The 22,045-nt window shown below is 51.2% G+C and overlaps 1 protein-coding gene across 2 annotated transcripts in view; it reads right to left on the bottom strand.

The window, feature by feature from the left end:
* Window positions 1-22,045, bottom strand: part of cadm2a (cell adhesion molecule 2a) — a 120,570-nt gene that overhangs the window by 57,226 nt on the left and 41,299 nt on the right. The gene's annotated exons all lie outside the window — the stretch shown is intronic.

Below are 22,045 nucleotides of genomic sequence, written 5' to 3'. Positions count from 1 at the left end.
GACTTTGACTTGGGGTAATTACGGAGCGGCGCAGGGGCAGAAATAAGCTGGTCTGAGCGTAAGATTCCAGAGAAATGAGCCACTCGAACATCTCAGGGTTTAATCCAGAGAGAGGAAAGAAAGAAGGTATTCCTCCAGTAAAGAAAAGGAAAACGTCCCCCCGCTCCTTCGGGGCTGTGAGTTCACCTCATGGAATGCTGCTTTAAGCCTCTTACGTACTCGGATTCACGGGAAAGTGCAGAGCAACTCCGGAGGAAGTGCTGGCGACCGATCGGGTCGTCCGAGCGGCGTCTCGCGCGGCGCAGACGTGACGGGGCCGATGTTGCACCTGTTTGTATTTTTGGAGCTGAGCCGCGCGCTGCCAACGAGGGAGCCCGCCCACGCGCCACATACGGCGCCGCAGATCCACGCCAGCCGTGCTTCGATATGCGCTTTCCGGTTTGCTGCGACGACGCCTCCGTTTCCCTCGGTGAGCGGTTCTGTCCGGGCGTTCGGGAGCTCGCGGGGGCTCAGACGCACACCTGCATTTGTTCCTGCGTGTTGACAAAGATTTAGCGCTCAGCTAATTTAGCGCTCAGCTAATTTAGCGCTCAGCTAATGTGGCCCCCATCCGGCTATAAAGCAGGTGGGTTAAGCTGGCAGCAGCGGGCTCATATCAGGTGTTTATAGTGGGCAGAATTTTATTGATCCGTCAGGTTTGGGTGGTTAAAGTGGGAAGAGAAGGTGCTGCTGCTGCAGGCTGCTGCTGCTCAGGGTGCTTGGATCAAGCTTGAGGCATTGGAACGTTAAAATGATGCACTAGAAAGCTTCCAGCAGAGATCCTGTGTTTATTATTAGCTATTACGCATCTTTACGGCACCAGCCGGACCCTGGAGTTGACCTCTGACCCCCAGATCACTGCCGTTTTCTAAACTCTGATGACGATTCCCTTCAAACGGGCTTCAAAACCCAAATGAAATCGAAACAGGGCTGAGATTAGATTTGCCGCGTTGCTAAGGACCAGAGGAACAGGCGGAGCGGTAGACAAGCGGTCGGTGTTCAAAGAGAGCGGAAATAAGGCCGATAATGGAGTTCTGTCACAGCGCCGGGAACGGCGTGCTTACCTGATGGACGGGGGGGAGGGTCGGGGCGCAGATATGAAAGACACAAACAGAAAGCAGAGGTTGAGGTTAGCGAGCGCGAGGCGCCACAAATCCATCGCTCTTCCGTCACGCAGTAAAAACGCATTCAAGATTTCTTTGGCTTTGCAAATTAGCCATCAAAACAACAGCCGCCGTATCCGTGTCGGCTCCCAGTCGGGGGCCTCGCCCGCGTTTAGATGATCGGCTGCACAGACAAACGAGCCGCAGCAGCGAAATCCGGCTCATTAGAGCAAAATTAAGTACAGCTCAGAATTGGACTGAGAGGAAATCAAAGGCAGGAGAAAATACCCACATTACACACAGTGGCGCTAATTTTACAAGCTTTCACGCTGCGGCGCCGAACTGGAGCGACACCTCGCCGCTGACTGGCTGCCTCCGCAGACGGGAGCCAGCGACAGACCTCGTGATTAAGTCCATTAGTTTTTGGGGAATATGGCATTTTAAATGAATTATGTTGTATAAATGACTCGCTGATCTCCCCCGGATTCAAGAGGAGAGGGGAGATAATCCACTCTGCCTCCTTTTCTCCGCACTCCCTCCCTTTGTTTACACTAAGCTGAGCCTCCAGAGGAAGGATAAGAGGGTTTAGCGAGGGGTTGGCGTGTGATGTCACACCCACGCGCTGGCATCATGCATGCACGCACGCACACACACACACACACACACACACACACACACACACACGTTTGATGGTTTTGAAGGCTGCGTCATATTACGGCAATTAATAAAAAGGCCTTAAGTGTAGATCTTAAGCACAGGAAAGGAAACAGTTCCATCTGGCCTGATGACGCTACAGTTCTGCCATCAACACCCCCCAGGAGGCCCCGCGGGTCCCTGTTCTGCTCCCTGAGGTCCATCCAGGAGATCAAAGCTTGAGGATGACCAGCAGACAATAAAGAGACGAGTGAGAGATCAAAGAAAACAAGAGTGTCGTGTCTCCTCAGGGTAGAACGTACAGCTGGAGGTGCTCAGGCTGGACGGGTCACCTGTCCGTCAGGAGGTCGGGTCACCTGTCCGTCAGGCTGGTCGGGTCACCTGTCCATCACAGCTACATGTTGGTCACATTTAGGGGGGGTTTTAGCTGTGACGTATCCTTCACGTTCCACCGTCCCTCGGTGCCTCGTCCTTAAACATCTTCGGGCTGTTTAAATCAGGCGTTTTAACGCCACCGTGCAGGTTTTGAACCGACGGCTGAACGTGCACGTTTAGGAAGGTGGAAACTCATCATTTCTACTGATGGGATCCAGTGGGGAGTCGGTGGAGAGGAGCCGAGCGGAGGGAAGGAACCGGAGGAGATATCGATCCCGCGGCGGCCTCGTTAGGCCTGACACGACTTTTTAGCCCTCAACTAATAATCGGAGCTCAGCCGCTTTGGACCAGGAGGTGGTTTAGATCATCAGGAGACGAGAGGAGACGGTGAAACGGAGGAAGAGATGCAGGAGATAAAAGAAAAGGATGAGTGCCTAAAAAAGAGGGGGGAGATTTCGAAGGGGAGCATGAAAACACCCCAAAACCAGATGAAAATCCCGATGATGTGTTCCCACGGCTCCCGTTAACGAGGGGAGCCTGAACATGCTACGCTTTGACGTGTATTTATGATGTTTCTAAGCGCATCCTCGGTGCCACGTTTAGCAGGTTTTAGCACGGTGGATCCTGATTTTGACGCCACGTCTTGATCCACCTCTGTTAACGGCCTTCTAATGGCCGCGGGCCTGAACGGCTCCATTAATACTGTGATTCATGTCCTTCTGTCTGGCAGCGTCACATCCAGCATCATTACCCCCCATTATGCTGACACAGGACCTGGCACACAGCAGCGCTAATCACATTAGGAGTTTATGGAATTACCTGATGTAAAACACGATTTACTGGGCGACTTTGAGAGTCGTCTTTGGAATATTCGAACGAGAAGTGACGCGGGCGCGTAAAGGTTAGCGCTTGTTTGCTCGTCGGGGGGGGGGGGGATCAGGATCAGCTCTCAATCTGTTTAAGAAAAGTGGCAAACATTTGGAAGGAAGTTCCTGCGTGCCCAGATTTTAAGGGGACACAAACAAACGAGGGCTGTCGAAGGACTACGGATTTGAATCAGATTAATCTCTGAGCCACCGTGGATTCTTTTAGATTAATGATGATTAAAAACGGAGCCGCTGTTAACGCTGCGGCTTTGTGTCGGCGCCAAAAAAAAGAGCAGTTAATGAATTGTGTGAAAGGGAGACGGCGTCCAGGCATGAGAAGCTAAGATGCTAAGATGCTAAGCTCCTTGATGATTGCTAAGGTTGCAGCGTCCCCGTGGAGTTTCCTGAGTTTGCAGGCTGAAGAGTTGTAATTAGTGGTTGGCGTGCTGTCACAGTATAGATGGAGCGTATGGAGTCCGAGTCATTGACGTCATTAAATAACCTTTTTTACAGGTTTTACATAAGAGGAAAACAGCACGACTGACGCAGAGCAAAGGATGCTAATCAGAGCGTCGCTAAACCGCCGTGCTGAAACATTCAAGGGTTCGAAGCTGCAGATTTCTGTGGTTAAGCCGACGCCCGCTGTCCCAGTTTATCAGACGTCCTGACCCGTGAGGAGGAACAGAAATGTGGGGGGGGGGGGGGGGGGGACCAACACACTCCTGAAGCTGAGAAAGGACACCCTGGTGTGTGTTTGTGTCACTTTATGGATAAACGTCTCATTCTTACACACCAACACGGACGGAGGAGCCCTGCTGTCACACCTCCCTTCATCGTTGACGTCCGTCTCCGAGGCGTCGCCCCCTCTTTCCCCCCCGAAGGTGCCGCTTTTCCTCTCTATTTCCTCCAACCCTCACCCCCCCCCCCCCCACCGCCAGGACGACCTCTCGGTGCGACTGTATTTCTGCTCGATATTTCACCACCGCTGGCGGATGTTTTATTCACCAAGCCTGGAGACGTGCAGTGGCTCACGCAGGGAGGGGCGGGCGGGGGGCAGGAGGAGAGCCAAGGTCACGGGGTCACAGCTGGAGGAGCTGAGGGGGCGGGGCTAAAGCAAATCAAGGCGTAATTAGCAATAATTTAGCTTTTAGACGTGTGTCTGTCTGTGTGTTTATCCCACCAATGCACCAGGTGACCTATGACCTCCTAACTGGCAGCCGTGCCCACTTGTGATTGGTTGATCACCATCTGGGCGGGGCTTCCATATATCCGCCTCGTATTGTCTTCGTCTGCACACAAATTGACGCAGGCAGTTCCTGCGGCTGCCCGCATTTCTGAGAACAATTTACAGGGAAGTGCCTGCGTCTGAATTCTGTGTAATTTTGTTGCCATAGTTACAAGAGTGGGCCTTTAAAAGCTTTCAAAAGCTGGAGCTGAAGTTGTATCAGGTGATCCGAGAGGATCCACAAGGATTATGAGAACATTTACATGTTCACACGAACATTGAAACAACATCCACACTGAGAATACAACAATTTTGTGTCTTTTGTGTAGCGATGCAAGCGGAGAGAAGCTGTGCTACTGTGGATTTGTGCATTATTTTAGTGCTTTTATTGGTGCGTTTTCCTCCCAATTTGTCTGGGAAAACACATTTTCACAGTAAAAATGGTAAAAACACAGAGAGAAACACAAACACCTGCAATAATCCGGTTTCCTGGCTGAATTTAGCGCAGCCGCACATGAGACAAAAGTCTACAAACGGCTTTTTTGGATTCTAGGCTTTAACTGAATCCCATTTTCTGAGGCTTTCCTCTCCACAGCTCAAACATTGTCGGTCTTTCTAAGTTGGAAACAATTTTAGGCCGCATGCAGGTCAAAGACATTATTTACTTCATAATTTGTCATAGAAATACTTTTTGCTGCCTGGATACGAAGGCCATCGTGCTCTTTCTGATGCACTCAAGCTAAATGTACCTCCAAAAGATCCCAGTCCTTTTGCCGTCCACATTAACAACGTGCGGCGATGACGAAGGCTGAGGACAACCTAAATCAAAGCAAAAGGCCGTTGGTTCAAACGCGCCTGTCCGGTTTGGTCGTTATGACCAAGCTCTCCACGTATGGACGTAAACTCTGGGACGGATCAGCGGAGCAGCTTTCTCAGCTCTCTTAACTGACCTTTTCATAGAGGCAATAAGCAACCAGCGCGCCTCCGATACGCCACGAAAAGATAAGTGGAACGAGGCTGCTAATGAGATCAAAGAGTTTCCCCCCAGCTTGACTCGCTCGTGACACCCAACAGCCGATGTGTGATATCGTTTCAAAGAGCTACCCACATGTCACAAATTAGCTCGTGACATGCCTCAAATTAGCCTTTGTTCTGCACTGAACCGAGCTGACTCGCGGTAATTGGGGACTGTGATGCAGGACGAGGGGAAGGAGGCGAACGCCGCATGGCGAGAGAGACGAGGACACGGAGAGGCGTCCTGCACGGCCACAAACTGGAGACTAAAGAAGAGAACTGAGGGAGAAATGTGTGATGCAAAGATGGAGGAAGGATGAGGGAGCGTGAAGTTAGCTTTGAAGTCGGCCCGTGAGCAGCTCTGAGTGTGGCTCTTTTCCCAATGAACACGGACGTAAATGAGATGGCGCCGATTCTGCTGGGACACCAGCAGCCAGAGACGGCTTAGAAACTGAGAAAATTGCCCACATTTTTCAATTTAAATGGTGGATTCGGACAAAGAAACGCAGATTTTGTTATCAAGGCGCAATCCTGGACGAAGCAGAACCAAACTGAAGTTAGAGAACTATCACAGAACAAACTCCCCAACATCCGGTTCACCATGTTGGCCCGTCCATCCCACCAGGCAGAGCCCACCTGTTGCCAGCTTGTTGGACTTGTGGTGTGCTGAGGTTCTGAATGGGACGGGGCTGTCCGAGGCTGCCCAGATACAGAGGCTTCCTGAATCCTGCGGCGTCATTAACTCGGGTTTGACCTCAGATGTTCCCTTTTCTGTTGAGTATCGTGACGCCCGATGGTCCGTTCAGGCTTCGCTGTGATTAAACCAGGGAACGACTCAACGTTCCCGGAAAAAGCAAAAAACCCTGACATTTCTCACGTCTGCAGTGGCTCTAAAGAACAAGTTCAGCCTGACACCAAGTCAAATAGAACCTTTTTTTTTGGCTTCGCCCACAGAAGAATCACAGCGAGTCATTTGGTCCTGACATCGCCGAGCGCGTGGCACATCTACAAAAGGTCTAACAACAGGGACCGTGGCTAATGCTAACAGGCCTCGGGGCCCCGCTGTGACCCTGACTGGGCTTTTATCAGAACAGCAACAACAGGCAAAACCAACAGAGAAAATGAGTCGGTCCCCAACATGAGACGGATCCTCCTTTGTTCCTCCGGATGGCGGGACAGGACACATGTAGCGTCTCCATCCGCGCCGGCCCGCGTTGACAGCCACACGTGCTCCTGCGTGTTCCGCACGACGCTCTTCCATCCGGGAATTGTTTCCATGCACTTTTAAAACTGTGAGAAACATTCAGCGTAATGGAGGAGATATAGAACTGATTAATCCACATCGGCTCCACCATGGAAACGTGACCTCACGCTGTTGTTCGACCGCCACTCTGTCACATGCTGCACGACACGAGGACCCTTCAAACCCGAGAGGAGGTGGCGACAGAGGAAGAAAATGCAGCTAACACCACCAGTATTCAGCCCTTTAATTCAGACGAGTTCTTAAATGTCTGCTTGACCTTAAAACTGTCACCTGTGGGGGAGAAAAAGGAGAATCTTTCTGCAAGGATGAATTTAGAGGTGAAAAACGGAGCGCTGACACCAGAACCTGGACTCTGTCTGGTCCGAACAGACCTTTCGGAGCTACTTTAGCTGTCATGCTCGCTATGACTACAGGCCTGTGTCGGTGTCTGTTAGCACCTTGGCTCGTTGATGCCGCGCTTTTTCTCACACGGGTCGAGGTGCTGCAGGAAAGCGGGCTTGAGTGGGATCTGCAGCCAGGAGAGGGAGGTTGTGAGAGGACTGAAGGTGGCGCGGAGCCCCAAATGCACTTCCTTTCAAAACGTGAAGCTGCACATTAAGCTTTCATAGGATTCCCTCTGCACCTCTTATCTGGCAAAGTGGAGTGGGCGCACGCAGTCGTGAATAAAGACAAACGCTGGAGCACGGACCCTGCCGATATAAGCCGGGCTTGAACAGCGCGGCTACAGCATTAACTCAGGAAAATTGGCTTAAGGGAAAGGTCAAAGATGATCTCTAAATCCATTAGTTGGAGCTCACCGTCACTGTCAACAACATAACAGTTGATGCAAAGGCAACCTTAGCATATTATTGCCTGCGCCCTATCTAGCTATGCTAGCTTAGCCTAGTCTCAGCTCTCCTGACTCAGAAACACAGGAAATAACGTGATAATCCTGGTTAGGAGCTGGTTAGGAGCTGGTTAGGAGCCGACCTCAACATTGTAATGTTGATCCATCTTATCTTTGTGACTCTTGTCATGTTACGTGACATGAAAACAGATTTTCTCATTTATTCGGCATTTTGAAAACCATTTGCGTTAGCATGAGTGAAATGTGCGACCGGGAGAGCCTCAACCTTCCCTGCAGGGACGCTGGGGCTCACGACGGCCTCCAGCCTCTCACAGGGCGACTGTTGCCATTCAGGATGAATATGAAATCATTTAGAAGGATAAATCATCAAACACGTATTGCTTTTTCCCACCCGCGCTCCAGGCGTTCCATTTGTTTACACAGGCAGGAACAACTGCATTCATTTCTATTCAGCGGCTGATTTCCAGGGTCGGAGGTTCCGTCAGCTGAGTCTTCAGAATTCATAACTGCTTCGGCAGCAGGGAGGCGTAACCCTGGAGATCTGAAAGTATCGATTATGACACCAGCTAAGAGAGCAAACACACACACACACACACACACACACACACACACACACATCTTTCTGCCTCATATTCATGTTTGAATCATACTTGAAACCACATAGCCGCCGCGCACGGCTAAAACTGACCAATCTGATCAAATCACAGGGAAAAAAATGACCACAGGAATGAGAGACGTGTGCGTTTGTGTGTGTGTGTGTGTGTGTGTGTGTGTGTGTGTGTGTTGTCTCTCTACAGGCAGTTGAATAAAATAAAAACGTGAGTATTCCGGGAGCAGTTGGCGACCAAACTCCCGTAAATCCGCAGCCAGACACTGTGGCAGGAAGACATCTGCAAGCGCGCCGTGTCTGCGCCCCTCGCTAAGCCTCTGCACTCCTGTTTTATTCATGCTCCTTCTGGAGAGCAGAACCTCCAGATCAGGTGTCTGCTGCGTGCACGTGTGCGGGTTTCTGAACCTGTGCGTGCACGTGTGTGCGTGCAGCTGCTCCGTCACTGAGGAATACAACCTGCTTTTGGAGGATGCACTGAATGAGCAACGGTCAAGAGATTTAAAGGAATAAAAAACACACCAGCTTTAGATTTGTGATCTGAGACAACAGGCGTTGGCCTGCATCACCTCTGGTAACCTCTGGTTAACCTCTGGTAACCTCTGGTAACCTCTGGTTAACCTCTGGTAACCTCTGGTTAACCCAGACCTCAGACAGATTTCCCTAAAAAGGACTCTAAACTCATTTCTATTATGGTTTTTTAAATAACGCTCATTTTTATCACAGATCATAGATTGTGATATGTTACATTGAGCTTCAGCAATAGTAATATATTAATTATTGGAATTTGGATGTTTGTACTTTGATTTGTATTTTTTAGGTAAGAAATAAGATTAGATGAGATTAGGTTCAACTTCATTGTTGTTGCACATGTACAGGCACAGAGCAACAAAATGCAGCTTAGCATTAACCAGCCGTGCAAAAAGAGCAAGTGCTGTTGTATGAACATATTTTAGACGGGTGTGTACATTAAATGCCTTAGACTATAAATTCAGACACTATTTACTATTTTATAAATAAGGTGATGCAGGTTAACTGTTCATGTCGTCACATTTCAGCTCTTAAACTGTGTTTTAAGTGACCTCTGGGATCAGTTCACAGGCTTTTGAAAGGAGCTTTATCCTTCATTTTTGTTTCCAGGTGATGAGCCATTTTGGGGAAGTCACTTCCTGTCCCGGTCACATGACAGGAAGTCACCTGATCGCCACCTAAGGACGTTTAGTCTGTGTCACTAAGGGGCAAATTTGAGTCTTGTTCAAACATAAAGGTGCAGTTTAGAGCATTGAATGTGCCAAACCCTGTGCCAATAACAATAATAATAATAATAATAATAATAATAATAATAATAATAATAATAATAATAATAATACTAGTAAATAACCCAGGAATTCTTGTGGTGATATGAGGGTTGAGGAGCCACCAAGACACAGAAAAAGACCAAATGACAGCAAAAGGCAGGCGGAACGCAGGAGTCAGAGACTCTGAGAGGCAGAGACAGGAAAAGCCGGGGAGCAAGCGAGTGGTCCCCACTGAGTCCTGGTTGACTTTACATGAATTTCAGCCTCTTAAGTGAATCTCCTGAATGGGAATAAATACGGAGATGGCCTTGTTTCACATCAGCGCCTGAGTGCAGCAGAGCTGGAGGACGGCGAGCACAGCGGAGCTAAAGGGGCCCAAATCTGGAACAATATGTGAGCTCATGGGGAGAACACGGGTAGGACCACAGACCCAGAGTGTACAGCACAGTGATTAAAGCTCATCAGTTAATCACATCCAAATAGAAAAGTAGCGCTTTTATGATGGAGGCCGTCTCTGCTCAGGAATGTTTCGATCCTGGTCACGACTCGCCGCTCCATCTTGGAAAAGATTAAAACCAAACGTGACGAGGCGAAATGTTGCGGCTAGCGCAGGATGTCACGCTTGTGTGCCAGTGAGAGCGGACGCTGCAGTTAGCATTTCTGTGGAGTCGTTCCATAGTCTTCCTCCTCTGTGAGGGAAGGTTCCTCGCACACTCATGGTGTGTTTGTGTGTGTGTCACTTACGGGACCTGTGTGTAAGTACTCCCGTCTCCGTCTCAGCCCTGATAAGAACGCATCAAACAAAGCCTGAAGCCAAACTAGCTTCTCCCACCAGCCCTCCTTCCTTCCCTCTTCCTAACTGGGATTATTCTGATGGGGGTCCATCCGAGTACAACGTGCAACTGGCCGTTTACGTGTTGGCCAACGCCGCCTTGGACGGAGGCGAGGGGTGGTGACTCTGCCGGGGAGTCGGCCGTGAGGCGCGATCCTGCTCAGCAACACGGCGACGCGGCTCCCTCCCGCATCTCCTCTCATGCATTATTTAGCCGGAACATAAAGGATTCGCTAGGTTCCAGGAGACGACTCTGAACGCACCTCCTGTCGGGGAAGAGGGCGCTCCGGCCGGCGGACGCCGTCCCGTGCAGCCGTCGCATCCATCTTGGTCGGAGCGCCGCTCTCAGACAGCTGTTTTACAGCCCAGCACTCACGGAACCCTCCCACCTGCTCTCCCAGTCTTCCTTCACCTTCCTGATGTTTATTTATCACCCCTCCGAGTCGACCGTCCCGTCCCAGCAGCCATCTCGCTTAACCCGAGCCAATGCTTTAATAAAGACTCCGGACGCAGGGGCATTTGCTTGGAAGGGCTCTCATACATGTTTTATCAGTATCTGGGCTGCGTCAATCCCACTGAACAAGGTCATCCTGACTATTGGGCCCCTTCAGGATGAGCGAATTACTGCGCTGCCGGGACAAAAATCAATTCAGAGGAACCAAAAGGAGGTAAATGCCTTCACACGCACCCCAGAGCTCAGAGAGCCGGCGAGGGACGTGGCGTCTGTAGGCTAAAGATTGGTGGGGGTCAGACTGAGGAGGCTGAATAAGGAATAAAGAGACTCAGTGGATTAAAGCTCAGCAGCAAAACAGGCGCGCAGAGATTAGGCCACAGGAGGAACCGTTTCAGGAAGGGGGGGGCGAACGTATCTTCCATTTCCCTCTTTAGCTAATTCCATCAAAACACAACAGAAAAAAGAAGTTTGCTGCTACAACAACATTTAAATGAGCAGATTACCGAAGCCTGATGAGACCTGCTGCACGCTCCTCCCGGCTCATCTGCACTCACGTTTTACAGGAAACAGACCATAAATCTGGGGGGGGGGGACTTTTCCCGAGCTTCTTTATCTGGCTCGCTGTGCGGCTCATGACTGCTCCGCCATAATGCAGCCCATAATGTGGACAGCTTAGCCAGTCATTTCACACTGCTGGTAATTTATTTTTAAATAAATCTGGATGGCGAGGGAATTTAGTTGGTTAATTATCTAGGATTTCCCCCCATGTGGCACTTCTTTTTTTTTCTTTTTCTAATAAATGCCTCTCCATGCCTCGCAGCTGTCCACAAATTTATCTTCACTCATATCGAATGAAGAATTATTCAGCAGATTATTCAGTAAAGTTACAGGTATGAAAACCTCATCATTAACTCATGTGGGGAACAGGACCATATATTACAGCCCATCTGACCACGGGAGGGGTTCAGCCTGGACAAAAACCAACGCTCACTGAACCTTTAAGAACGGCCCGTGCCAGATCATGTGACCCAAACCCAGCAACACGGTTGGCTCGCTCAGCTCGTGGGAGCGCACGGCGGCGGCGGCGGCAGCGCCCGCAGCAGTCGCCTCGAATCAACCGAGGTCACAGAGTTTAAATGTTAAATCTGAGCAATCAGGAGAAATAAGCCGACGTGCGCCGACCCTGAGACACGAGGCCAGAGGAAGAGGTTCCCAGAGACTCCTGCAAATGATCCAAAACGGTAAACAAATCCTTAATTATTCATCCTCTCTCTATTTCTCGTTAGAAGAGAGACCCTAACTCTTATAAAACTCCCGTTAGCGTGACACAACTCGCATCTTTTATCGTGCGTTTGCACACGTTGCAGTTCTATGATTTCCAAGGGCGGCGATTAAAAAAGCATTCCCATATTTCACGTAAAGGCTCCGGAGGCTGGTGGAAAACAGGGAAAACAAAGATCTCTGATGGGGAACGCAGGACTGGAGTGGAGGCTGAACTCTTTACATTGGTCTGCACAGGTTCCACGTGCACAACATCTCATTATCCTACTGCATGTCCTCAACGGGTGCCACACATTTTCCCCGGTGGATGGAAAAGTTTGCCCCAGATGAGGCGTAAAGACCCCCAGACATACATTGAAAGCACAGGAGCTGCCAGGCTCCGCCCCCCCACCCCCGGATGTAATTGAAGAGATTAGATGTTATCCGATTACATCCCAGGCAATTTCAGCCTATATCCAAAGGAACTGCCTCAGTATTCCGGGGTTACTGCAACCTCCACACGCACTAAAGTGGTTTCCTAGGAAACAACAGCCAGATGCTCCACGATAACCTGCCTCATAAAGTCTTTTCACCTCCTCCCTCGGCTTCTTCGGTCATGGTTTTCACCCCTCCTGTAAATTTCCAGAGTGAAACCAAAAAAAGATCATCGTAATCGGAGGCCGAGGTGTGATCAAGTAACCAAACGGTGCCTGAAAACAGACGATCAAGCGGCGGATAAAGGCTGCGCGCCCCCGCCCGGGGAGGGGGGGGGAGGGGGGGCGCCTCGCTGGGCTCTCTGCAGGACCAGCAGATAATTACGGTCTAAAAATACATCACCAGCAATGATTACCTCATATTTATCACTAATGACTCCATTGAGGGAATCATCGGCTGTGCGGCGCCCGTGCGCGCCCGCCTGTGCACGTCGCCGCGCATGCAAACGCACCTGCGCCTGCCGAACCGAAGCCAGCGCTCAGCCGGGCCGAGCCGGGGCTCGTCGGCCCTGTTTGTGTGGATTACTGCACATGAATACATCATGTGTTAAAGGTCAGGGCGCACGGGCGCGTGCACGCCCGCCAGCCCCGCGTTGAGCCCGCCCCCGCGTGATCCGGAGAAAATGGATTTAATCTATGCAGAGAAGAGGAAGGAATGGAATGAACGCACGCGGGGATGCCGCCAGCCTCGGCGATAGATCCAGTGGGTCCTGATAGATCCCTGCGCCCGGGCCGGATGTGGGGGAGGGACCTCCCCTCCCGTACTTCCTGTGGCTCACTTGATCAGCCAGCAGGGCCGCGAACCAACCACCATCTGCGCCCGTTTACGGAGCGAACGTGGAGATCCATTTGGAATATTGGGGGTGTGAAGCAGCTCGGGCTGGAGCGGGAAAGGTTAGCAGCGGAGACAAACACGCCCGCCTCGCCGCCTCGCCACCGTCTTGTTTGCTTCCCGAGCAGATGCCTAACCTTCACACATCCTCGCTCTTCTGTTGGCTCTCCGGAACGCAGCCAGAGATTCGTTTAAGATATAAACAGAAACGGGCTTTGTGCCCTTTAGATCCTTAAAAAAAACAAAAGAAATTTCAACCGTTTCATTAAAAATGTAGAAAACATGGTTGTCTGAAAAGACCAAAGGAGATTCCCTCCGTTACCGCCGAGGCCTCCGTCCCGCACTGTTGCCGCGGCACTCATTAAATCAAATGGATCTATTTAGATCCACCTGAACTCTGGGTCTTTAATCAGGTTTCAGAGAAAAACCAGCGAGTCTCCATCAGCGTGTTGATGTAAACACACGTTTAGCTTCACTATCAGAGCAGTTCTGGAACCTGCATCACCAGAGGACCGATGCAGCCCACCGTGTGTGTGTGTGTGTGTGTGTGTGTGTGTGTAGGGGTGTGTGTGTGTGTGCGTGTGTGTGTGTGTAGGGGTGTGTGTGTGTGTGTGTGTGTAGGGGTGTGTGTGTGTGTGTGTAGGGGTGTGTGTGTCGGTGTGTGTGTGATGTTATCGGGGGCTGTCGCTGTGATTAATACTCCTATTTGCTGTGCTCTCTCTCTCTCCGCCCCTCCGGGCTCAAAGGTTAGTTGGAAGTGTCCACGGAGAGTCTGGGGGAATTTTCCAGTCACATCACGAGACCTGAAGCAGCTTATTAAAACAAAACGCAACCAAAGAGGCTCCAACCACCGATGTGAGCTGCCGCTCTGGCAGCTGATGTCCTGATAAGGCGTAATGTGAGCGTTATATCCCCTCCCCTCTCACACACACACACACACACACACACACACACACACACACACACACACACCTGTTCTGATTTACGACCCTATGACTTACTGTCGCGTGCGTTCAACGCAGGAATGATGAGCGGTAAAAAAAAAAAAAATCCTAATTTTATTCTGCTCGTGATAATTATGAAGAAATTAAGTTGTCTATCATCGTTTGTCCTGATCCATTATCTTTTACACATTATCATGTAAATGAACAGCCCGTATGGTTTATTGATTAATGCGGCTCCGTCGCAGGCCCTGCGTTACGCAATCACACATAACAGGCGGCCATTCGGGGGCGTTTACCCCGCGGTTCCTTTCACACAACCTTTCTACGTGGACACCCCCCCCCCCCTTTTCTGTCATGGAAACAGGAGTTTGGGAGTTTAAGGGAGTTGTGGATGTTTTCTCATTTGCTTTATGACCCCTCGGAGGACCGTTGCTGCCTGAAGCTGCGGCTGTTGTGATTATCGCAAGTGTTTTACGCAGCATTTCCAGGCCGATCGAGACAAACACATATTATTAAGGGGCCATAACTGGTCCAGAATAGGCAGGTCTTTGGGGGGGGGGGGGGGGGGGGGCAGTTGCAACATTTGCAATATCCATGTCTTAAAGTTGGTCTTAAAGCTTGTTTGACACATTTCTAAATACCCCGGTGGCCCTCAAAGCGCGTGGAAGCTGTGTAGGGCATTTAGTTGGGGTGATTATGGTCTGGCTCAGCAGCTGGGGTCCTCCCAAGGATAGAAGTGCAAATGTGTGTGTGTGTGACTGAGTTTCAGTACTAATAATTTATTCACTAACTGTAATGAGACACAAAAACCAAATGAAGTCAGATTTCCTGCATAAAAACGCAACACAAGATGCTAAACATTAGCAGCATCAACCCAGGAGGCAGAATTGAGCAAAACGAAGGACTTTGGGCTGCATTCTTTGCCTTTTCTCTCTGCCCTAGTGACACCGAGATGAAAATAAGTTAATCTACAGCCCAGCGTGCATACATGCACGTGCACTATAGATGCAAACAGCGGAATGCTAATGAGCAGATAGGGTGATAAATACTGGGAGAAGTGAGGCGTCATTAATCTTTGAGGAGACGAGGTATAGTAATTAAGGCCGCTGACACATGGTGCATTCCCTCAGGGAGGCTGTGACGGGGGGGCAGCGAGCCCACGTCCACACCCAACATCCTCCCAGCGGGGGGGGGCAGAGGTGAGCTTCCGCTATCGAGCACCAGCGCTGCCGGCATCACGTCCGCTCAGGTCTGCTCGCCCTCCCACCCTCATAATGAGCATCTACATCTCACAAACGTGGTTTCCCATCCTGGCGCCTGCGTCCTGAAGCTTCGGGAAATCTCAAATGGTCACGGTCATATCATGTCAGGATTAGCATGCCCGATTCCAGATGTTAAGAGCTGATCAACACGCCGTACCCGCGGCGAGCGCCGTGTTCACGTCAACGCACCAACGCCAACAAACACAGAATCCTTCCAGAGCGCGTGGAGGCAAAGATCAACGGTGGAGGTCCCGGTGTCCACATCAGCCTCCGCATCTGACGCCGGGTCACAAACTGTTATCCATCCTTGATTGGACGTTAATGGTTGTTGGCCCTTGTTAGCGAAGCAGCTAACCAGGTCATGAAGTTAATTAAATACGCAACCTATTGTTAATTTGGCCACTTCCCCTGTGGGGGAAGTTGGGAATAGGGAAGAAAACCATGCAAAGTTAAAAAAAACAGGCCCGTTTCGATTGGAGATTGAACCTCTGACCTTCTCACTGTGAGGCGACAGTGCTACGGTAATCACTACACCACCAAGTCGACTCTTAGAGCACAAATATGCTGCTTTCCCCTCCAGCGAGGACTTTTTTAGGCGCAGCCACAGATACGAGAGTTAGCTTAGAAACCAGTTAGCACATCAGCAAACGGCGCAGGAAGTCGTCCACAACCCCCCCCCCCGATGGTATTGAAGAAGGTTGCAGCCCTTTTTAAAAAGTGGCCGCTGTGGACTTTCACACACTAAACACGAGCGACTTGCTTGTTATTCACGGGATAAATGTGCGCGGCATCCAACCCGTGTCTGCTGGAGTCCACAGAGGAAATAATCTGCATGTTTTTACTGGCGCTGCTGTGTGTTGATTGGCAAATGTTTCCCAGTGATGTTTGCTCGTCAACACAGCGAATGTTGTCGGGTTTGTGTCTTTTTTTTGGTCTCGTCAGCTGTCAGAAGCTGCAGCAGGACGTTCCACAGCCCAAACACACCCGTCTCCGTGAGACGTGTGCAGCGGGGCGCGTCAGCTCAACGTAATGGTCCATTTTTAGAACCTCCTCGCTCCTTATGGTCCACCTGGGCCTGATTTTCAAGAGTTTTTCCATAAGAAAGATCGATCGCTTTCATTAACGCTGCCTCCTGATGTGCGGAACGTTATTAACATCATATTTCCTCTCAGCCAGACAACAGCGGCCCCTCGTGCGTCCGCACCACTGCTTTAGTCTTTTCTGCGCCTGACTTTAAAAGTTTCTGTAAAAAGAAAAAGGCAGCTTCTCTGTTCACTGGAAATTCATCATCCTGCCCCCATCTTGCATCTGGGGGGGTCTCACCTGATCTCTCATCAACCCTAAATGGGGTCGAGTCTCATCTATAACTGGGAAATGTGCTTTAATATAGCCTGAATTATTAATTTTACACATTTTTTTGGCTCTTTTAAGGCTGGTCAGAAGTGTCAAAGGTGGCTCAGAGGGATGGTTGTCGACAGCGAAGGTCTGTTCTTGGAGGCTGACGCGTCTCGAGTCACGCGAATGTCCCTCGGGGTGGGGCGATACGTTGTTGTTTTCTAGTTTACAGTAAAAAAAAGCTGTCAGACGGTCGCAATCGTGTCAAAACTAACTGGCCGATCGAAAATTGGGGTTAATTCACCTTCAAATCAGATGAACTATAAACCTGAACGATCTGATGGACGACAGGAAAAACCACGCGTTGAACTCCCTCTCCGCCGGTACAGGCGGCGCCCGTGTAGCAGCAAATGACGTCACTGATCAGGTGACGTCACTGATCAGGTGACTCTGGAAATCAGAGCTACGTCTTTTCGTGCCGTGATGGATTTGCTTCATAACGTTCGTTTAGGTCAATTTTTCTTGATTTATCAAAGCAATGTTTTGGTAAATTCCTTCTCTACCCTCTTTTTGCTAAAATGTGACACAGCGCCCCCCTCAGGTTTAAGAAGGACACTACAGCCCACTTCGTTCGAGGCCGCCACAACGAGTTTCAACCTGACGCTGAGACTTCCGTCACTGGACGTAACAACATCGATAAGAAAGTCAAAGATTCATGAACCAGCTATCGACAGAAATAAACACACATTTTCTTCAACAAACGATGATGTGAAAATACACACTCACTGGTGACGTGTGTGTGGCTGCGCTGGCCGCGGGCCTGAATGATGGAGTGTGACGCACCACAGGCAACATTTCGCAGCACAGGTAAACACTGAACCTGAAAATATTCCTGCAGGTAACGAGCTACAGGCTTCTAATGAGGAAGGAAGCCAGCTGTATTCACCCAGGAGAGCAGAACATGGAAAAGCGTCTGACGGGAACGTGTCACGTCTCCGCGGCCCCCGTCAGGAGTCTCATGTCGAGGAGGAATCCAATCTATCATAATTACATGGACGTCTGCCTGTATTGATCACACGTTAATCAGGCGGGAGCGGCGGCGAGCGGCAGAACCGGAGGAGCGAGTCGCCGACACGAGCTCGGGGACTTCTGCTCCGGAAGCGTCTGAGCGGCATCTCGATGTCGGCGGTTCCTCTCTGCCTGGATCCACGCCGTAAACATTTAGGCCTTTTTTAAGAGCCGACGCCTCGGCGGCTGGAAGGAATCCAGGCGAGATTAGCAATATTTACAGGCTGTACAGCGAGTGCTTTGTTAGACAATGAAAAATGGATCATTTTACACGGAAACGCCCTGAAAGCATCAGGGGAGCGTTGTTGGGTTTTTTAATGACAATATAAACCTGCACAAATCAATACAGATGTTTTAATTGAGTTCTGGTGCCTGTTTTGTCCTTTTTTTTTCTTTTTTTTTTACCACTGAGGCTGCTGCAAACTCGCGGAAAAGTGAGATGAATGGTCAAATCTCATCATGGCAACAGCCTGTAATGTACTAATCTTCATCGCGCACTTTCCTTTATGTTCCTAATCCCCCCAATTCGTCATCATCACCCCACAGAAATCACCCATTTCTGCACCTCTGATGCATTGAGCCGGCAGATTTTCGTCATCAATGCTCTCCCCACCACCTAATTGCCCCCACTGACGGTGTCACTCCACGTCTAACGGCTCAGACACTAATGACGGCAATGAGACGGAGCGGGGGGGTGGGGGAGGGGACCTGTTAGATGAGGTTGTGGAGACGAGGTGAGAAAATGCTCACTCGAGGGGGAAACAGCTGGGAAAAAAGGAAAACACGTCGATGGGATTTAAGTGAACGTGCAGGAGGTGGTGAGATGGGGGGGTGGGGGGGGTCATAATTGGCGAAGCAAAGGTGGAAAGGAGGCGACTGCTGTATGTCAAGGCTCCACGAAAGGATCCTAAAACTGTAAAACAGGTCTCATCCCACCGGCTTCACACGCAGACGCCGCCGCCGCTCAAGTGTCGTCGTCTCCCGATCAAACCAGGCGCCAGCTGGCCGCCAACGGCGGGATCATCGCATCCATCCCTCCCCTCAGCGGCGAGGAGGCACAAACAAAACACGCCAGGTGTAGCCGCCATCCCACGTGGCGCCCATGGATGTGATTGGGAAGATGGGGGGGGAAAGGGGGGGAGGTTCTCGCGTGTGTTTTCAACATGTCGGATTACGACGCGGCGGGGGGAGGCAGATAGAAAGACGACGGGAAGCGGAGACGAGAGGATGAGATAAGTAAGCCGGGGGTTTGAGTCCATCACCAAAGTAGCAGGGGAGGGCGGCTCGTTTGTTGTGTGAGGCGGCAAAAGCAGCGGGTTCGGAGCGACCTGGCGAGGCCAGAGGGAAGAAATGCCAATCTTTACACAGCAGACACCATTGTTCCACATTTTGTAGCACCTGACTCACGCGTCTTCCTCCGAGGAGGGATCCGAACCACCGTCCGTTGTCTCGCGGAGGGCAAAACGTTGCGAAAGGAGAGAAAATAAAGGCAGAAATGTGTGGGAGCCCACTTGAAACTTTGATTCTATTCAGCCGTCTCCTACGCAGCTGTCTGACGTTATAAATGTGCAAATTAATTCTCAGTGCGCAGCTACAGCGGATATTAAGAAAGACCAGGAGTTAAATGGGACGCGGGGGGGGCACAGAGGCAAGTCAGGGGAGGACGGGTGTGTTTGAGAAGGTGGAGAGCAGGTCAGTGAGACAGAAGAAGGGTGTGTTCTGAAGGACGGTGCAATGGATCCTGTTCCTCCAGGAGCAGAATAAATAAAATATCATTTAGATGGGGGGGGGGGGTCAACCAGCTAAGCAGCACGCACAGTCTAAGGTAAGGGAGTTAATTAAAGGTGGGGGGGGGCTGACAAATTCAATTTGCAAGGGCCGGTGCCAGACAGGCCTGGATTAGCATCCCTGCTATCGCCGAGCACACACACACACACCGTCCCCATCGGGGGAGATTGCCAGGACACCCAAATGTCAAGGTCGGCCTCAGTGCCGGAGCATCACTTGTTTCCCGACCGCTCCTCAAATGAATCCTGATAGAAGTCACTAATGCGATCAACCTTTTGGCCCCAATCCCAAACTTCCTCTCCGCCGCCTCCCGAGGGCCAAAGGACATTAACATGGCCCCTCGAGGATTCATGAGACTTCACGGAGATAAAAATCAATAGAAAAAACACGCACGCAGCGCGCGCACGTCGGGGTCAGTGGTTTGAAGACCCTAAAGGGCGCCGCCACTGCTAACGTCTTCAGGTTCTGTCCCTTCTAAGCCGAGCATGACAGAGCGCTGATACACTGGGGTGGGGTAGGGTGTGTGTGTGTGTGGTATCAACCTGCTCTGTCATCACTCTGTTAAATGGAATGTTTATTGCCTTTACTCGGTCCACAGTAAATCCTCCCCAGAGAGTTCTCCCCCCCCTCCCCCCCGGGGGGGCGCTGACGTATGGAGCTGGGGAAGATGTAATGAGAAAAGCATTTTACTGTATATTGCCATTTAGGTCAGCGTTCCCTGGGCTTTCTTTTTCTATTTCGACTTCTCCCCTCCGCATCCTTCCAGCTCTCTGGTGTCACCCCGCGCGACGCCAAAGCTGCGAGCGCGTGAGGCGGCCGTGAACGGTGGCGCCACCTTTGATGGCGAACGCGCGGACCGAGAGGGCGAAGAGATAACGACTGCGTCGCCACGCCGCCCTAACGGACTTCCTTCCTCGTTTCCGCATCCTTCGTTCTGCCGCGCTCAGCGCCGCGGTGGTGGAAGCTATCGCCAGGCCCACCTACGCTCTACCCCACTGGAAGCCCCCCCGGGGGTGCACGTTTGTGCACGTTTGTGCACGTTTGTGCGCGCATGCATCCACGCGCGTCGCCATACAAGTCAGCGAATTATTATTTTTAACCCCTCGTTGTTCTTTCCTTTCCAACATGCTTCCCCTCTTTGTTTGACCTTTAAATCGGACGTCTTCATCTGGTAACCAGGCAAACTTTGCATGCAGCACACACACACACACACACACACACACACACACACACACACACACCGTCCCCATCGGGGGAGATTGCCAGGACACCCAAATGTCAAGGTCGGCCTCAGTGCCGGAGCATCACTTGTTTCCCGACCGCTCCTCAAATGAATCCTGATAGAAGTCACTAATGCGATCAACCTTTTGGCCCCAATCCCAAACTTCCTCTCCGCCGCCTCCCGAGGGCCAAAGGACATTAACATGGCCCCTCGAGGATTCATGAGACTTCACGGAGATAAAAATCAATAGAAAAAACACGCACGCAGCGCGCGCACGTCGGGGTCGGTGGTTTGAAGACCCTAAAGGGCGCCGCCACTGCTAACGTCTTCAGGTTCTGTCCCTTCTAAGCCGAGCATGACAGAGCGCTGATACACTGGGGTGGGGTAGGGTGTGTGTGTGTGTGTGTGTGTGGTGTGTGTGTGTGTGTGTGCGTGTGTGTGTGTGTGTGGTATCAACCTGCTCTGTCATCACTCTGTTAAATGGAATGTTTATTGCCTTTACTCGGTCCACAGTAAATCCTCCCCAGAGAGTTCTTGCCCCCCCCCCTCGGGTCAAACAATCTGCACTGCGTTTGATCTCAGGTCAGCCCAGGAAAAACTGGGCCTAAAGGGGTTGGGTGGGCGGGGGCGGGGGGCGGTTAGGACACTTGTGAGCGTATAAATGTGCAGCAGGGAGAATAATTAAAGGCAAAATGTGACTCTGTCAGTGCGGCTGCGGCCTGAAAGAGGAGACGGTGGAAACGTTGGACTGCGGCTCTGCTCCTGAGGCGAGGTCAACCGTTATGTCGAGGGGAGGGGGGGGGGCAAAGCAAGCCACGCCTCTGCGCGTGTGCACGGCCCACGTCGCCATGGTTGTGCCTGTCAGCTGTGATCTCATCCAGAGGCTGGGCTGCAAATTTGTGGCGTTCCTCAAGTCTATATTTAGCAGCAACAAAGCCGAGACCCCCGACCACGGCCCCCTCCCCCTCCGGAGGAGCTCCGCTCTGATCTTTGGCGTTTAACTGGGATTCATTCCCCACCAAAACCTCGCTGGGAGACAATCAAGCGCCGGAACGTGAGCTGCACCCGTTTCTGCGGACCCGCCCGGTCCTGGTGCCTGGTCCAGTCTCTGCCAGCCACGTGTCGCGACTCGACCCCACACCCCCGTAATCACTCCCAGACTTCTGCCCCCCCCCCCCAGCCCCGTTCACGCCCGCCGTCCCTGTAACCAGCCCGGAAATTCCTGGCTCCTCGCCACAGATTGAGGTTAACCTCGGGGATAC

This window comes from Takifugu flavidus, chromosome 14 (genome assembly GCF_003711565.1).
Source record: "Takifugu flavidus isolate HTHZ2018 chromosome 14, ASM371156v2, whole genome shotgun sequence".
Lineage (NCBI taxonomy): Eukaryota > Metazoa > Chordata > Actinopteri > Tetraodontiformes > Tetraodontidae > Takifugu > Takifugu flavidus.
The sequence above is the reverse complement of the archived record's forward strand: the minus strand, read 5'-3'. Positions and strand labels throughout refer to the sequence as shown.